The sequence below is a fragment of the Oncorhynchus gorbuscha genome, linkage group LG05 (assembly GCF_021184085.1).
Source record: "Oncorhynchus gorbuscha isolate QuinsamMale2020 ecotype Even-year linkage group LG05, OgorEven_v1.0, whole genome shotgun sequence".
In the NCBI taxonomy this organism is placed as follows: Eukaryota; Metazoa; Chordata; class Actinopteri; order Salmoniformes; family Salmonidae; genus Oncorhynchus; species Oncorhynchus gorbuscha.
In genome coordinates this window covers 31971104-31988856 of record NC_060177.1, presented here as the reverse complement: position 1 = coordinate 31988856, position 17753 = coordinate 31971104, and the positions used below count along the sequence as shown (strand labels likewise).

The following is a 17753-nucleotide window of genomic DNA, read 5'->3' as shown; positions in this document are numbered from 1 at the left end:
CTACAGTAAAGTACAGTACAGGCTCTGCTCTCAATGTAGTGTGTGGACTCTGCTAGGCATTGACTTACACCAATAGTGACATACCATAGTTTGGCTTTAAACTGACACCTACTGTATAAGGGGGGCAGGTAGCCTTAGCGGCCAGTAAACGAAAGGTTGTTGGATCAAATCCCTGTGCTGACAAGGGAAAAATCTGTCGTTCGGCATATTTTTTTGGGTTAACAAGGCAGTTAAAAAGAAAACAAGCCAGTTTTTTTGGTTAACAAGGTAGTTAACCCACTGTTACCCAGAAGGCCGACATTGTATGTAAGAATTTGCTCTTAACTGCCTTGTCTGGTTAAATAAATCAACAAAAATAAAAACATGATGGACATGTTCGTGCAAACTGTTGTCGGTTGCAACAGTATATTCAGGAAAGCATATCAAACACAAGCCCAACACATACAGTCAGTCAAAATAGAGGTAGAACAGCTAGGTAGCGTACTTGTGCGGTACTTGCATGATCATTGAGTAGTTAAAACGCAGATAGTTTTTTGGCCCAAAACTCAAGTAGGGAGTTACATTCTTTTTCAAGAATTCTGGCTCGTGGCTAGGATATGGCAGCAACTATAAAGATTAGCCGACATCATCGCACAAAACACTGATTGTTTTTGCTCCAATGCAATGTGTACGGACTGCATCCAGCTTGAGCAACTGCAATATCTGTTACAACAGACAGAGAATGTTGTAATAGCTTTCAATTCTTAGAACGTTCCCAGAATGTTACTAAAGTTTTCTTGTGGTTTTTATGGAAAGTTTTCTTAACGTTCTCAGAACAATTTGAGAACATGACTTGAAATAAAACCATGAGGAATGCCTGTGCTTCATTTTAGCCGGATTCTGCCAGAACGGGATCTGGCACCTCTCCATTTTGGAAAATTTTTCCCGGAACCTATTTAGCCGGATCTGGTACGTCTCGTGGCATGACATTTTTTCTCTAACTTTTTGCAATGTAGAAATTATAATAAATGCGATAAAAGTTCATTTGAGTTGCCTCTTCGTAAACCTCTATGGGATCAGTGTTTTTTTCTTTGTTTTATCTTTTACCAGATCTAATGTGTTATATTCTCCAATATTCATTTCACATTTCCACAAAGTTCAAAACGTTTCCTTTCAAATTGTATTTAAAAAATGCATATCCTTGCTTCAGGTTCTGAGCTACAGGTAGTTAGATTTGGGGATGTCATTTTAGGTGAAAATTGAAAAAAAGGGTCGGATCCTTAAGAGGTTTCTCCTGCCCCCACAAAAAAAACATAATGTGAAAAAGTATATCTTCAGCCTGGGCCTAATATTCTAAGAGTTGATTTGGGCCGGGCCGGGTTTATAGTTTGCCCAACACAGTAACCTATGTTTGAGACCAACGCATGGCCGTGGCTGTGTGAGAAGCGCACCAGTATCTCTCACATAACTAGAATGAGATTCACTTTCCATGATCCCTCTCTGCTCTGATAGGCATGAACCTGCAACTGTCATCTCTCCAGCATTGCACTTCATCATGTATTTCCTTATAGAATCATAGCCGCACGGAAGGTTCTGAAGGAACTGCAGCACTCCTGATAAATTGAAATACATTTGCCAAAGTTATAGAGTTACTGCTGTCTGTTCAGAAATAAGTGAAATAATTCAGAATAGCCTACTACCTCACGAGAAGGCATATCATTTAGCCACAGAGGATCAATAGCTTCTTAAAATTTTTCGCTGAGCTGTGGTTTGTAGCCCGATAACAAGGAATAACCTACATCTGGCACAAATCTGTCAGTGAAAAAACAGCTCACATAAAAAACAGGTCGTTCTCAATATTTCAAATACAATCGAGGGAAAACACAAGCCGGAAAGCAAATGGCTCCTGCTATGCTGTAGGCTACCAAAATATTTGATCTACTTCCAAGTATTGTTTTTACAGAAGAGAGAGAGAGACGCCATCACCAGCCAGTGACCTGCGTATCATTGGGGGAGTCAGTGAAACTGGAAACCATTTTTAGGACTTTCATTTCCCACCTGTGCCACCAGAGACTCTGGGTTCACGCCAAGGCTCTGTCGTAACCGGCCACGGCCGCGACCAGGAGGTCCGTGGGGCGACGCACAATTGGCCTAGCGTTGTCCGGGTTAGGGAGGGTTTGGCCAGTAGGGATATCCTTGTCTCATCGCGCACCAGCGACTCCTGTGGCGGGCCGGGAGCAGTGTGCGCTAACCAAGGTTGCCAGGTGCACGGTGTTTCCTCCGACACATTGGTGCGGCTGGCTTCCGGGTTGGATGCGCGCTGTGTTAAGAAGTAGTGCGGCTTGGTTGGGTTGTGTATCGGAGGACGCCTTTCAACCTTCGTCTCTCCGGAGCCCGTACGGGAGTTGTAGCGATGAGACAAGTTAGTAGCTACTAAAAACAATTGGACACCACGAAATTGGGGAGAAAACGGGGTAAAATTCAACAACAACAAAAAAGATTCTGGCAAAGTCTCCAGTCATGTAAAATGATGTAGAATTGCATTTTCCCGGATCCGAGGCTACTGAAATGTAAAAGTGCCTCTACTCTACTGCTCGATGCCATTACGCAAATGTGATGATTTGCATGCAATGCTTTATTATAAAGGTGATGTTTTTTTCCTCATCCGTTCCGGTACCTCAGAACTCTCATGCCCACGTTTTGTTCCTGGACCTCCCGATTTACAAATGAAGCACTGAGGAAACCTGTACGAAACATTATGCTGAAGTTCTGAAATTCCCACATATGAACTTGGTTTCTTAATGCTCTCTGAACTATTTGAGAACGTTTCCAAAGTCAAACAAGTCGGAGAACGTTCCAAGAACATTAACAACATTTACATTAAATGTAACCATTTTTTTTTTTTTTTGCTTTTAGGAAACGTTTCGTTAAAGTAAATGAAATGCCAAGAAAATAAAAAAAGCAAGTATCCTGAACCATTCCCAGAAAGTTGTGCAAAGGTTGTATACAAAATAACCACAGGACAACTACGCTCTCACAAATCTTTAAGGAACATATGGTTCTCAGAACGTTATGTGCTGAGTGACATTTTTATGCAAGCCATTGTTCAAATGGTGACGATAGCTTAATCAGATCAGGCTATTGTGTTTGTGTGTGTGGTGGTTTCATTCGTGATTTATTCATAGCAGTCACTTTTCCCTCCATCTCAGATCCACTTCCATGTGTTTCCCCCTCAGAGCCTGTGGAACTGTGACTCAGAAGACGATGATGTGCCGTGCCGTGCCATGTATCCTCCCCGTTGCATTAATCATGCGTTTTAATTAGTGCGGCCCAGCTTTATTAATTACGACTGATGTCTCGCTGATACAGCCTCCCTCAAACGCCCCGCCCTCCTCATTTCACACACAAACTCGAGTCATCGAGACCTTAACCCCGCCTCAGACTACACTGAGATGTCTCAAGTAAGGAGCTGGAGACACAAAGAGAGAGAAAGAACAGAGAACAGAGAGAGGGAGGGGGAGAGAACAGAGAGAGAGAGAGAGAGAACAGAGAGAACAGAGAGAGGGTGGGAGGGAGAGAGAACCGAGAGAGAGCAGAGAACAGAGAGAGGGTGGGAGAGAGAGAGAACAGAGAACACAGAGAGAACAGAGAACAGAGAGAGGGCGGGGGAGAGAGAGAACAGAGAGAAAAGAGAGAACAGAGGGCGGGAGAGAGAGAGAACAGAGAGAAGGTGGGAGAGAGAGAGAACAGAGAACACAGAGAGAACAGAGAACAGAGAGAGGGCGGGGGAGGGAGAACAGAGAGAAAAGAGAATAGAGGGCGGGAGAGAGAGAGAACAGAGAGAGGGTGGGAGAGAGAGAGAACAGAGAACACAGAGAGAACAGAGAACAGAGAGAGGGCGGGGGAGGGAGAACAGAGAGAAAAGAGAGAATAGAGGGCGGGAGAGAGAGAGAACAGAGAACACAGAGAGAACAGAGAACAGAGAGAGGGCGGGGGAGAGAGAGAACAGAGAGAAAAGAGAGAACAGAGGGCGGGAGAGAGAGAGAACAGAGAGAGAGAGAGATAGAAAGAGCTCAGATTTAGGAAATTACTGGCCCTGAGGTAGGGAAAGACACATCATTAAAGGGAAATCAGGTGAGGAAGAATGAGGGAGATGTGAGAGAAGAAAGGAGGTCCATAAAGAGAAAAAGAGAGCAGGAAAAAAATGTGGTTAGAGTGGTTAGAGAGAGAGAGAGAGAGAGAGAGAGAGAGAGAGAGAGAGAGAGAGAGAGAGAGAGAGAGAGAGAGAGAGAGAGAGAGAGAGCATACATGAAGCAGCAACACACATCCCTTTCATGTTGGCCTCAGAACAAGCCGCCTGCCTGTGGGATGAGCCAGTCCAATTGTGAGACGCTTTCTCAGACTAAAGGCTGCGGATACAAATCACGAGTTTCGCTCTCGTCACATCAGCCATGCGAGAGCCACTTCACCACACCGGTGTTTATCTTGCGCTGACATTCTCTGCGCCTTTATTCCCCCACCACTCCTGAGTAGGATCTTTCTCGCTAAATAGACAGTGAGGTAGATGAACTTAATGGCCGAGAGGAGGAGGGGGAGAACAACCCACTCCCACTGTGACATCCTCGAGATCCTCCAACGTTATGAGGGGATCTATATGACCAGGGCCATTTGATTTCATACGTATACCCAACCCCCATTTAGCCAGAGTGGGGAGTAGAGGGAGGAGGAAGGGAGGGAAGGGGAGCAGGAAAACCTCAGCCCCTCCTATCCTATCCTTCCTAACCCCTGAAGACTGGAGGCAGACCCATCTGACTGAAGACCCGGTCCGTGTAGGACACGTTAATGTTAACGTTGCGTGGAGGAATCTGCCTGTGGATCAACCTCCCATCACATAGCATCATGGTGACCCCATGCAGACCTAAACAAAATGTCGCAGGTGTGTGTGTGTGTGTGTGTGTGTGTGTGTGTGTGTGTGTGTGTGTGTGTGTGTGTGTGTGTGTGTGTGTGTGTGTGTGTGTGTGTGTGTGTGTGTGTGTGTGTGTGTGTGTGTGTGTGTGTGTGTGTGTGTGTGTGTGTGTGTGTGTGTGTGTGTGTGTGTGTGTGTGTGTGTGTGTGTGTGTGTGTGTGTGTGTGTGTGTGTGTGTGGGGGTAAACGTGTGGCCCTAGGCTTCCGCGGTCTCCTTTACAAGCCACTGATTAGCCGCCCCTCGGCACAGGAGGGACACTATCCAAGCTGACACTGTGTACTGGGCTCTTTATGCTTTCTGCCTCTCTGAATTACTGTTGCTAGACACAGGCCTACACATCCAAAGGAATCTGTTTCAGCCCATTTTACCAAAAGCAGTAAGAGCATAAGAAAGCGTCATGACGGAGGTCAAATGTTTAAATGATTCCCATCTTAGCCCAGGATACGTTTGGTTTTTGTTCTTTTCTCAATGTTTATCTCACACCTCAAGCAACGCTGTTCCATTTCAGTTTTCATTGTGATTATCGTGAAAATGGGATTGACGTTTCGGGGGTTGCGTTGTCACTGACCGGCAGCAGCACCTACAGAAAGGCTCAGACGCTCAGCATCTGTAGGTGTAGATGTTTTCTGAAGGGTTTCCTGTTGAAATACAATCTCCCAGTGAGAGGATCAAGTGCTGAGCTTCAGTCTCAGAGCTGACCCACTACAACTCCTCTTTTGTGGCTATGGGGATTTGGGAAGTGCTATTCCTTTAGCTGTCTACGGATGACCACAGATGCCCTGACCCAAGCCAGTGACTCACAGCTAAATCCACACTTGCAATGGTGGGATCATCATCATTATTCTGCCAGTGGACAGGTGCATGTGAGCGCAGTTCTGATGACCACCATCTCCGAAGGGGAAGCACAGGGGTCGTAGGTCAAATGTGCATGCCGGGGATTACTGAGCAGGCCAGGGTCCAGAACAAAGACCCCACGCAGAGAAGGGGTGAGTGTGTGTGTATGTATGTGTATGTAAGAGAGTCTGTGAGTGTGTACGTGTGTTTGTGTGTGCAAGCGAGTGTGTATGTGTGTGTGAGAGAGAGAGAGAGAGAGAGAGAGAGAGAGAGAGAGAGAGAGAGAGAGAGAGAGAGAGAGAGAGAGAGAGAGAGAGAGAGAGAGAGAGAGAGAGAGAGAGAGAGAGAGAGAGAGAGAGTATGGGGGGATGCTGCTGGTGCTCAAGAGAGCGTGGATAGAAATCCACATCATTACCCCCCACATAAATCTGAGGTGCCTTTCTCTCGCCCTCTCTTCCCTCATCCTCCCTTTCTCTCACCCTCTCTTTCCTCATCCTCCCCTTCTGTCACCCTCTCATTCCATTACCCTCCATTCGCTCACCCTACCCTTCTCTCACCCTCTGTTCCCCCCATCCTCTCTTTCTCTCACCCTCTCTTCCCCCATTGTCCCTTTCTCTCACCCTCTGTTCCCCCCATCCTCTCTTTCTCTCACCCTCTCTTCCCCTCATCCTCTCTTTCTCTCACCCTCTCTTTCCTCATCCTCCCCTTCTGTCACCCTCTCATTCCATCACCCTCCATTCGCTCACCCTACCCTTCGCTCACCCTCTGTTCCCCCCATCCTCTCTTTCTCTCACCCTCTCTTCCCCCATTGTCCCTTTCTCTCACCCTCTGTTCCCCCCATCCTCTCTTTCTCTCACCCTCTCTTCCCCTCATCCTCCCTTTCTCTCACCCTCTCTTCCCCTCATCCTCCCTTTCTCTCACCCTGTCTTCCCCTTCACCGTGAACTGCTGCCCTTTTCTGTAATACACTGGGACCCCCTCTTGTGTATTATGTAGTATGAAGCCTGTGCAACCTCCCTCTCAACTTTCTCCTTTCTTCACCCCATCTGCATCCAACGCACACACTCAACCTCAGGTGGCTGTGTTTGCTGCAGCGTGTGCGTGTGTCAGAGAGCGTGTTGACTGGAGGGGGAGGGCCCCCTGACTTCTAGCAGAACCTCAGGCCGTCTGAAGTGTCACAGCAGAGCCGTGTCCTATTGTTTTGGCGAGCCTTTTCCAGCCATGCGTCTTGTAAAACGTCAGTGAAGCCGTGTGATCTGTTCAAATGAATGTGATACATAAAACCCACTCGCCTCCGCTTGGGTCGGGGCCAGTGTTTTCAGGGGAGAAAAAAGCACTTAGCAGTGAATTGTCATTTAAAATGTGTCCCACTCCGACAGTGTTTTTTTTTTAAATCAAGAGTTTTTCTTCTTATTTAGGATGTGACGTGTTTTGTCCATCAGCGTGACATTCTGTCGCATCCATATGATGGCCCATAATACCCCTCCAATGTTCAGTTCTCATTACATAGAGCTCAGTGTCTCCTACTCATCTGAAACTATGATCTCCCTCATCCATATTCTATATCCATTAAACAGTGCACTTTTAACCACCCTCTGGATGGGTTCTAGTAGCCTAATGTGTAATTACTATGCTGAGTTGAGTCGAGGGCGTTCCGGCGCTGTGTAAAAACACGGAACTTCTTTCATGGTGCCAATCTTAGCTCCCGCTCCATTGGATCACAAACCTCTCTTAGCTGGTGCCATGGTTACCAACATTAAGTGGACGCTATAATCATATCATTATCTCACCATTATGACCTTTTTGTCACCATTTGAAAGTAGATGAGATCCAAACAGCCGTGGTCATATGCTGGTGAAAACGCTCTGCTCAGGCCCAAAACATTTCTCTACATTTTATTTGTTGGAAAACTTTCCTGTCTGTTTGAACCAAAAGAAAATGTCGAACTAACATTTCATGGCATTAGTCCACAATGTATATCATTGTGGAATATGTTGCCGTTTCAATTGTTATATTTGACAACTGCCAAAAAAAAGGAGTTAAACCATGTTTCTGTGGATGTATTCACAGTTCTGATGTAAGCTAACACAAGGCCCAGATGGAGGAACGAGGACAACGGTGCCTGGTCAACTCAGGGTATTAGCTCAAGCATCATCACAATGCTCAGATTTCTTTCTCTCTCCCTTTCTGCAGGGCCGAGGGTCACGGGAGGTCACTGCCTCTCGCTGTGTGCCGGGAGCAGACACAGACGGTTAATGACCGGGCACAGCATCAAAGAGCCGCCAGGGTATGTCCCCACACACACACATTCAGGCACACACGCACACACACACACACACACACACACACACACACACACACACACACACACACACACACACACACACACACACACACACACACACACACACACACACACACACACACACACACACACACACACACACACACACACACACACACACACACACACACACACACACACACACACACAGCCAGCCCATTCTACGTCTCCTCAGCTCTCTGTCTCCCTCTAACTGAGTCAACGCATCACTCTGTGCTAAGTGGAAGTCTCACTCACCTCTCATCTTCTAACAATGTCATCCTTCCCTCCGCAACTCACACATCACACATCAGTTAGTTATTTTGGGTGGGGGGCAGAGGGAGGGGCGCTGACAGTGAGGGAGGAAGTACACAGGAAGTACATTAGTTATCAGTCTCTGTCGTCTCCACCTTTTCAGATCCCATCAGTATTAAACTGCTCTGGAAGCAGCCCCTGTCTTTTTCTCTCTTAAAAGTCTCCCGCGCGCCACTTTAAACCAGGCCTCAGATCTAAATGACACTTCGCACTACACATGCATGAAGACAACTGAATTAAATATGGAAATAAAAGCCAGGAAAAAATACATAAAAAAGAGGACAGGAAAAAGTGGGAAATAAAAGTAATTGTTCCTGTGGTCAAACGGGATTTATTGGCAAGAGATGGGGAGTTTTAATAAGGTTCACAGGAATTAGTCTTTCGCAGGAAACATGCTCACGATCTTGTAAGAGTAAGTTGTCTCTGATCAAGTAGAAGAATCATCACATTCAGCTAGTCAAAAAAAAAGTACAATGGATTCTAATTTGCAGGACATCAGCGATTTTAGAGAGAATAATAAACACATTTTTTTTTCCTAAATGTAATTTTTGTTCTTGATTTTTAAACGGACTCATTTAACCATCCGATGTGCCGTGTGTCACTCCAGTGTATCCGTACATGTAGGGGGTTGAAGGGGGCTAAAACAGGAGCAGTGAGAGGGGGGGGGGGGGTGGGGGGTCGTCTGCATGCTTTGCCATGATTCGGAACCTCAGTGACCACACTAATTATTTTTCTAGTCAGCCGTGTGTGCAGAACCTGCCTGCTAGTTGTGCAAAAGCTTATTTAAGCTGTGTAACTGACATCCATATGGTTTTCATCATCATAAAGAAATGTTTGAGGGGGTTATGTTTTTACTAGGCCGGAGCAGAGACTTGTCTGTCAAAGCCAGGGTTTGAATAGCCTCCCAGAGGTTAATACTCAACAGTGTGTTACATTATGAATATTAAATATGCAATTGAAATGTGAAGTAGGGTATAACTGTAATGCATGTTTTCATGTTGAATCTAAAAATGACAATAAATGAGCATTTGGCATATCCTGTCTAGTGTTGTCATCGCTGTTCCTGAATGATTGTGGGTCATAGTATACAGTGATTTTCTACAGTCAACCATATGTGTTCTAGCTTGCCTTGGTTCATTCTCTCATCATGAGGTATCTACAATAAAAGGCAATAAACAAGGTGCCGAACACATTTATATTAATCTATGACATACAATAAAGCTTTCATTGTCTCCCACGCCCATCCGACCACGCAGAGATACCCATCAGTTCCGCAACACACACGCACACGCACACGCACACACACACACACACACACACACACACACACACACACACACACACACACACACACACACACACACACACACACACACACACACACACACACACACACACACACACACACACACACACACACACACACACACACACACACACACACACACACACACGACATCAGTAGAGACCTAGTACAGGCTTGATGTTGTTTTCTTTCCTCCCAGCATGCGCAGGCAGTGATGGTGAGTGATAATGTTTAGGCAGAAGGAATCATGGGTAGGAACTCCCCTGGAGTGAGAATGAAAGACTGAATCGGTCAGAGAACAGGAAATCAGGCCAGTGACATTAGAGATCAAGGCACAGCAACATCTCACCTAAAGCATGTTCAATGGCATTTTGACACGTCTCACTAGAAACCTTCACATTGTGCTCTGAGTGTTTCCACGGCTTAATTGATTGTTAAAATGGGGGAGGGGGACTTGGTCCACCTCATGCTCTCTGGCACCATCAGAGACGTCTTTGGGTGTGTAATTTACTCGTGAAAACCGTGATGTATTTTTTCGCCCAGTAGTTAGCACAGTTTTACTTTAAATAAACGTTTATATTCCAGCATGGGTTTGTGAATGAATAGAACAAAGGCAAAGCAGTCGATTTCTGTCTTGATTGTGCCCAGATGTGTGGTGGGATCTGGAACTCGTTAAAGTTTGATTTCCAGGAATATCCAGCTCAATTCAATAAATAGAGCTTTCAGAAGGAGAGCATTTCCATGTCACTGTTTCCAGGCAGAACTATTACACTGCTGTCTATCTAGTGTATAGACACTGTCACCTGCTACACGAATACAATACTATTGAAACAACACCACGGAATTCACGGACTATCTTTGAAAAAAAAGATATACCCTAACAATGTGCCTCTTCTCTTTCGACTATTTTGTTACGATTACAACCACGTTCACATGTTGTGTTGCTGTGTGTGTGATCATTTACAGCGGCCGGCGATGGGGAGAAAACACCCTCGGCTCTCATCTCTGCACTCACTTCCTCTCCGCGCTTGTGTGAGAGATGACGAAATCATCATATGGAAAAATCCAATGTGATCTAAGCAAGAGGCAGAAAGGTCACAGGGAGTCAGTAAAATGGATGAAAGCTAATGACTATCTCAACCTTTATCTAATCAATAATCATTTAATCCCACAATATCATGGACACTATATCCCATTTTCCATTAACCCAGGCGGGATGACAGAGGCTGCATTGTTTCCTAAGGCAGCTTTATGGCAGGGGGCTGGCTGGTATGTCTGAGAGGCCGTTTTAAGGTGTGCTCTCAACTGCTCTCAACCTATTAAGACACTCGTATGTAGTCTGAACATAGACGATAATACATTTTTTGAAATATTGAGTTTTTGAAGCAAAGCGTTCGGAATGGTATAGAATAACAATCTAGCAATTTCTAAATGGCCTACAGTTTTAGCTCCATCAAACAGTGAATGTGGGTTTAATGAAATACCAACACATTACACAAATTGTGGATATTTGAAAGATAAATTCGTAAAATAATTTGTTAAAACTGAAAGCTAAATTATGTCCTTTGGTTTCTTATGATCACCAAAACACATCTATTTATCCATCAGTCTGTGTCTCTAAGGAGTTTGCATTTGATACCGTTATGCTGCAGTAATTTGTACTGTTATGGCCCATTTGGAGTGACACCATCTTCTGTGACTGGGAGTGTGTCTCCAGTGTCTGTCTGCCCAGTGATGCCATCTTCATCCTAACCTTATTGCTTTTAATGACTCCCTCTTTCCTTTCATGAATTCTTTATCGATTCCTTCTGACGTCTGGGTGAATTAATTTTCAATTACTGCAAATAAAGAATTTTAAAAAAATTAAAAAACCCACTAATGTCTGGCTCCAGCTCTACGTACGAGTGTGTATAAGCATGCGTGTGTGCAACAATGTGATGTGGTGATATTCATACTTTCTATTCCACCGTTCTTCTTCTCTCAGTCCTTCCAGCAAAGGACTGGGGGACAAATGTTCATCTTCAAAGTCCACACCCAAACACTCACGCACACGCATACGCACACACACATCATCAGACAAAAAGACACACACAAGGGAGCGTGTGAATCCGACAGAGAGAAATTGTACTAAAGGTCACAGTGTGCTAATGGCCAGGCTATCTTACATGAAATAAGTCCAGACACTTTCGACAGGTCTCTCAATGTCACAGAGCAGCCTTTCGCTGCTGTCCGGCCCTGACGTGACTAGAAAGCAAGGTGAGGTGAGGTGCTCTGCGTTGATGTGCGTTTGAGGAGAGAAGTGCAGCACCGAACTGGACAGCCTTTTCATTTCATATACTGTACTCTCCAAATATCCCTGACAGCATCCTGTAAGCCTGGCCAACCAGTGCAATCTATTCCCCCGTCATTTTTAAGGATAGGAAACACACTCCAATACTCGATAGACATGCTCAGTATGAGACTCAGGAGTACAACGTCAATGTTAAATACCCACAGGTCATTAATTACAGCAATTATTCACTTTCATTTCTCTGACACATATTGACTGTTGTTTTTTAATGCGCCCAACCTAAGCCGACCCGGAAGACTTGACAGCAAAATAACAGAATTGTTTAAAGTGAGCCACCATTTTAACAGAGCATTGGGTATAGTCATAGATTTCTTCAAATGTGATATGAAATGTGAGGATTTTTTGTCAGTTGTTCAATTATTTCACATTACTATGAGGCAAGAGCCTTAGGGAGTTCGATAGAAAGCATTTAGGAATATACTGTATGTGGGTCTACTGCTGAATTCAACCAGGAACAAGTGTTGGATAGATTGCATTAAAATGGCTATTGAAAGTATGAAAATAAGAAAATTACCCTATGCTTTGTAAAGATATGTTGCAGAATGTAAGAGGCCAACCGCTTGTGTTGCTAGGCAGCTGTGTAGGCAGCTGTGTAGGCAGCTGTGTACACGTATGTATTTGCCCTGCATGTAATGTCCTGACCTCTCGTCCTCTCTGTGTTTATGTTGTGTGTGCGTGTGTGTGTGTGTGTGTGTGTACGTTATGTCCGTGTACGTGTGTGTGTGTATTTGTGTGCGTGTGTCCTGAACTATCCCCGTCTCTGCTCATCCCCCTATGAGAGTAGCATGAAATACAGCTCTGTAATTGTCTGGTCTGGCCCCTACATTCTTTACCCAGGCGACCGCCCCGGCTCCATGTCACTTTAACAACCTGGAATTATCACCACAATGGAGATTTCAGGTTAAAAGTGTCTCTTAGAGAATATAGATACATTTTCCGTCAATAAATTTCCCTCTCTGCCTAGTTTCTTCTAAGTCAAGTACCCCCCCCCCACCCTGCCTTGATTGACATTTTTACCACAGAATTATAACATGTCTGTCTGTGAGAGGGGCTGTCGTGCTCCAAGATTAGCTAAGCATCAAAGTAAAATAGGATAAGTTCAACTTGGTGTCATTTCACAGGAATATTGATTATTGCAGACATACAGGATTTGGAGGAGGATTTCCCATAAAAGCAGTAGCCATTGTGTCTTCTGCAGACAGTAAAGCACATGAAGGATGCAGTGATGTACAGGCCTGGAGAGCATCGCCCCCATAACATTGTCTGTTCGCAGTTAACCTTTGCTAAACCAGGTCTTCTCTTTACTTGGAGAAAGGCTGAGGTTTGTGATGGAAAATGTTATTCATTTCCGTTGTCAGAGTTCCATTATATACAATACATTTCACAGAACTACTTGTGCATGAAGCAACAACGTTTGTGTGTTGTTCTGAATTGTACAACTGTCGCTGACGGACCCTGTTACACCATTGCGCGAACAGATCCCTAAGAAGACAGACACTAGACAGTCCGGCATGAGACGTTCGGTTTTTATCCTGCTCCGGAGAAACTGAAGTCAATCAGCCTGTGTCTGTAGGAATCCTGTTGGAACAGTAAACAACGTCACCGCCACCGACACGACTTTAATCAACAACGTTTTAGACGAGTCACCTTCATGTCACTCCAACTGTTATTTAAACTAAGGAAAACTACCTTGTTCAGCTACCTACAGGGGGAAAACGTTTAACAACGAGTGAGACCTTTAAGGACCAATGAGGCGAGGAGTTCAATAGAGCTTAGCTCGCCCAACAATAACCAACAATGAACAGAGGAATGGTTTAACTATCCAATCAGATTTTGGCCATGTGATTCTCAGTGTTAAACCAAAAAAATGCAACCGCCCAATCGGATGCAGAGTAAGTGCTTCAACATGCCTATAGGAACTAAAGAGTTGCCTCAGCAGCCAACTGAATGCCACGTAAGTGCTTCAGTATGAGTATGGGAAATACAGGAGAGCTTAACCAGCCCCAGTCATACTGCTGTAATGAAAGCCAGATTGAAAGAGGGTTTGGATTGATTTCCAACATCTTGATTTGATATCCTGAATTAATTATTTCAACTTGAATAATATATAAAGGAAAATAAATGGAGAACACTCGCGGGAACAAGAGAGAGCTTCACTACTGCTGAGTTATCTCATGGCCAATCTCACCCGCAAGACTACTCTCATCTGTGTGTGTGTGTTTCTGTGTGTCTGTCTGTCTGTGTGCGCGTGTGTGCGCGTGTACACATGCATTCATAGACACGTCAGCGTGTATCTGTGTGCATGCAGAATATGTGTCCAACATATACAGTTGAAGTTGGAGGTTTACATACACCTTAGCCAAATACATTGAAACTCAGTTTTTCATAACTCCTGACATTTAATCCCAGAAAAAAATTCCCTGTTTTAGGCCAGTTAGGATCACCACTTTATTTTAAGAATGTGAAATGTCAGAATAATAGTAGAGAGAATGATTTATTTCAGCTCTTATTTCTTTCATCACATTCCCAGTGGGTCAGAAGTTTACATACACTCAATTAGTGTTTGGTAGCATTGCCTTTAAATTGTTTACCTTGGGTCAAACGTTTCAGGTAGCCTTACACAAGCTTCCCACAATAAGTTGGGTGAATATTAGCTCATTCCTCCTGTCAGAGCTGGTGTAACGGAGTCAGGTTTGTTGGCCTCCGAGCTCGCATACGCTTTTTCAGTTCTGCACACACATTCTCTATAGGATTGAGGTCAGGGCTTTGTGATGGCCACTCCAATACCTTGACTTTGTCATCCTTAAGCCATTTTGCCACAAATTTGGAAGTATGCTTGGGGTCATTGTCCATTTGGAACACCCATTTGCAATCAAGCTTTTAACTTCCTGACTGATGTGTAGAGATTTTGCTTCAACATATCCACATATTTTTTCCAGACTCATGATAACATCTATTTTGGGAAGTGAACCAGTCCCTCCTGCAGCAAAGCACCCCCACAACATGGCCAAACAGTTCTATTTTTGTTTCATCAGACCAGAGGACATTTCTCCAAAAAGTACGATCTTTGTCCCCATGTGCAGTTGCAAACCGTAGACTGGCTTTTTTATGGTGGTTTTGGAGCTGTTGCTTCTTCCTTGTTGTGCGGCCTTTCAGGTTATATTGATATAGGACTCGTTTTACTGTGGATATATAGATACTTTTGTACCTGTTTCCTCCAGCATCTTCACAAGGTCCTTTGCTGTTGTTCTAGGATTGATTTGCACTTTTCGCACCAAAGTACGTTCATCTCTAGGAGACAAAATGCGTCTCCTTCCTGAGCGGTATGATGGTTGCATGGTCCCATGGTGTTTATACTTGTGTACTATTGTTTGCCCAGATGAACGTGGTACCTTCAGGCATTTGGAAATTGCTCCCAAGGATGAACCGGACTTCTGGAGGTTTACCTTTTTTTCTGAGGTCTTTGCTGATTTCTTTTGATTTTCCCAAAGAGGCACTGAGTTTGAAGGTAGGCCTTGAAATACATCCACAGGTACACCTCCAATTGACTCAAATGATGTCAATTAGCCCATCAGAACCTTCTAAAGCCATGACAAAATTTTCTGGAATTTTCCAAGCTGTTTATAGGCACAGTCAACTTAGTGTATGTAAACTTCTGACCCACTAGAATTGTGATACAGTGAATTATAAGTAAAATAATCTTTCTGTCAAGAATGTTTTGAAAAATGACTTGCCAAAACTATAGCTTGTTAACCATACATTTGTGGAGTGGTTGAAAAAAACGAGTTTAATGACTTCAACCTAAGTGTATGTAAACTTCCGACTTCACCTGTATGTGTGTATGGTGAGAGTTTGGGTTCCAGATACTGTTATGTGAATATTTGTGTGTCTCTGTCAGATGGTTGCAACAGTAAGACGTGTGTGAGCGGCAGTTTGTATGGAGAATTCATTAGGAGTTTGCGAGTGGCTTACATGGAATCCTCTGACTCACAAATCCATCATACATTTTTATGAATCTATTAATAGATATACAGTAACAGCATGCCAGGTGAAGCTGGTTGAGAGAATGCCAAGAGTGTGCAAAGCTGTCATCAAGGCAAAGGGTGGCTACTTTGAAGAATCTCAAATACAAAATGTTTTTTTGATTTATTTAACACTTTTTTGGTTACTACATGATTCCATATGTGTTATTTCAGAGCTTTGATTCTTTACTATTATTCTGCATTGTAAAACATAGTAAAAAGAATGAAAACCCCTTGAATGAGTAGGTGTGTCCAAACTTTGACTGCTCCTGTACATAGTGTAAAAACGAGTGATTGTATCTATTCAGTGGAGACACAGTGTGCCTTGAGTGTGCTCCTTATTGAATCAAAGATACTGCAACATAAAATGTCTAATTCTCAACAAGGTGGGATGCTGGCAAGGCATCAGTTATTAGTGGTTCACCTTCCCTTTTGATTGTAGTTATTGATAAAGTAATCTACTTTCCCAACTCAGAATATTCTAAACTATCATCAGCATAACTCAATTCCCTTGCAGGTGCTCATTCTGTAGTAGAATGAGAGGAAACACTAAACACCCTTTTCGACACGTCCTCTGAACCGGGCTACACAGCTCCACTGCCAGCACTCGATTGGAAGGTGGTTCCTTCCTCCTTCCACCCATCCCACTCGCATCTGACGCCCAGATTATCATAAAAAGAAGGCTACTGTCAGCATGCGCGTGATTTACTGACAGCCTGAGCATATCAATCTCAAAATTCCGATTAAAAGTATGAGACTCAAGTTCTCTGTCTCTCCTTTTTATTCGAATGAAATAGAAAATAAAGGGAGGCCTTTGAATTTCATAACTTCCAGAAAACTCTGGCAAGTATTCAGTGTGCTCTACTTTTGTCTTTCAACCTTGCCACAGGAGGCAGCGCTCATCCGCAGGAGGCAGCGCTCAGGACATCGTTCTCATTTCAAAATGCCATCGAACCTTCAGATGAGCACTGCACTGTGACCTCGGAATACAAAAAATACTGACATCAGATTTTTCTTATTGACATGTGCTCTGCTTAAGAGCACTTCTAAGTGAACCAGGGGGCATACCGTCTCACATTAACAACACTACTTTACATTCTCCTCCCAAAAAAAGGTAGAATTATACTTCTATATAAATGTATATAGATGTATATATATAGATGTATATAAATATGTTGGCTAACTTTGTGCCTATTTTTATATTTAAGTTCAGTAAGGATAGCGCTTAATCACCAGTACAAATACACATTCACTTTTGAATTCATTTACCCCAAAATTTCCATTTGAATATGGTGAACCATTCTCATTACCCAAACAAAACACTCAGTCTGTAGGGGACAAAAGGGCAGTGAGACAGGACTTTTGCTCACTTTTAACCCATTTTCATTTACCACTGACTAAATATCTATCTTTGAATTCATTAAATGTTAAAAGCTTCCTCCGATAACACCCTGTCTTCTCTCTTTGATGTTACAGTGTCATCACAGCAAAACCCTGTCAGCCTCACAGTGACGTGTCAGTCATGCATTCAATAATAATGGTTGGATCATTTTGAACGTTTAGAGGAGGAGATCACAAAGTCGTTAACTCTTTTCTGACTCTCTCAGCAGTTTGTGGCGATGTCGCAGCGTTGTCGGAGTGAGCCGTAATGTATAGTG

General features: G+C 43.8%; 1 long non-coding RNA gene across 1 annotated transcript in view; it reads left to right on the top strand.

The window, feature by feature from the left end:
- Window positions 1-17753, top strand: part of LOC124035840 — a 65192-nt gene that overhangs the window by 7461 nt on the left and 39978 nt on the right. The window contains exon 2 of the long non-coding RNA XR_006838805.1: window positions 7973-8066. This is a non-coding gene — a long non-coding RNA (uncharacterized LOC124035840). The remainder of the gene's footprint in view (window positions 1-7972; window positions 8067-17753) is intronic.